Source organism: Propithecus coquereli, unplaced genomic scaffold (genome assembly GCF_000956105.1).
Source record: "Propithecus coquereli isolate 6110/MARCELLA unplaced genomic scaffold, Pcoq_1.0 Scaffold202, whole genome shotgun sequence".
Classification (NCBI taxonomy): Eukaryota; Metazoa; Chordata; class Mammalia; order Primates; family Indriidae; genus Propithecus; species Propithecus coquereli.
The window spans coordinates 499081-500927 of NW_012145190.1; positions in this window are offsets into that span (position 1 = coordinate 499081).

Consider the following 1847-nt stretch of genomic DNA (forward strand, 5'->3'; position numbering starts at 1 on the left):
AAAAAAAAAAAGAACATGATGGAATCTATCGCAGACCCCTGAGTTCAGATTCCTGTTCTCCCTCTTTCAAGTTGTGACCTTGGGCAAATTAGTTAACGTCTCTACGCTTTAGTCAACTTGTCTTCGGATCTGGAAAATAGCAGTGTCTATGCCAAAGGGTTATTGTGAGGATGAAATGAGGTATGTCTGCAGAACACTTTGCACAGTGTTTGATACATAGCGGGGGGACTCAAAAACTTTCATTGTTTTCTTACGAGACATGAGGAAAGAACCGTCAAGACTTGGGTCAAAGTGGATGTGGGGAATAAAGGCAGGTGAAGAATCCTAGAGAAGTGACCGAGTCATCATGCGGAGACTGGGCAGCGGCTGCTGGTTGGAGGAGGAGTGTCAGCTGTTGTATGGAGGGTGCAAATGGGGCCCACCTGCTGGCTTTTGGGGACAGGGCATTAAGAAGTTATAGATGGGAGGATTAACTACAAATAGTGATCTGAATTACCTCCCCCTTCTCAAAAAATTTGAGCCAAGAGAATAAAAACTGAAGTGCTTGGAACTGATTTCTGGAATATTTAATCAGTAAATTAATTATTTTAATTGACAAGTGAAACATTGTATATATTTATGGTGTACAACAAGATGTTTAGAGAGAGATATACATATATATACCTTATGGAATGATTGAATTGAGGTAATTGTCATATCCATCACCTCACATACTTATCACTTGAAGGAAAATAAAATTGTGTAGAAGATAAATCACATATTTCCTTTTTTTTTTTAATTTGAGTACTTCAAGGAGTTAGTGTTGCTGATGGAAATTGTTGGAGATTATTTCACTAGGTTCTTAAAGAACAAAGTCTAACATGGTTATTCAAAGAGAATTGTTTGAGCAGGGACTGGGGGTGCCAAGGTGAGTAGAAACAGTTTTCACTTTCAAGTGGCATGTATCCTGATGAGAGAGCCAGACCCCGCGAAATACGCAGCTGTTGTGAAATCCAATCAGTCCGTACGAAAAGAATTTAAAGTGGCTGCTGGGGAAAGCCTTTGCGGAAGAGATTATCCTTGAACCTGCCTTTGAACAAGATACCCTCTGAGATGGGAGGGTCTGTGGGCTCTCTGGGGCTAAGAAGCAATCTTTGATTTACAAGTAGCAGAAAGAAAATTTAATTTTGGTGAACACTATGGGATATTAGTGGCCTCTTCAGACTGGCTTATTGACTCTTCCCCAGGTCTGGGCACCGCCCATCGGAAAGTCTGAGAACCCTGGTCTTGTATGGTGGTCCCCTTCATATTGTCCCCTGGGATTGAGAATGGGAGAAATAGAGTCCCACCCTATCCCCATGTAGGGAACAGAGGTGAAGGGATTTGGGGAACACAGAACTGGTTAGTCCTGATCTCCATCACCAGGTGAACATCCTGCTCAAACCCTCTTTCCCCCCACGAGTTACTTCTCCCTGGAATAAGAAGTGACAGAGGTGAGTGTGGGGGGCCACGTTTCTCCTCCCTGATCCGTCTCTGATTTTATAGGATAGCTCCAAACACACCTTAGCTTTTGCATTATTAATGGAAGGTTCTTTTTGTGGGTGCCATCGTAAAATGAATTTTTTTCCAAATAAGCAAAGCAAAAGAGCTTCTATAAAAAATTATTTTTGTCAAGTGTTGGAAGATACAATATTTCAGAATGAAGTACCACCATCTAAGTGTGAAGAACATAGAGCTAAACAAAGAAGCAGCCTCTTAGAGATTTTCTATTCCAGCCCCTGCCTCCCATCTAAGAGTGAATATCCAAACCTACTATCTTAATATTATTATTCTTTAAATATCTCTGCCAGAATTTCTATTAAAAGCCA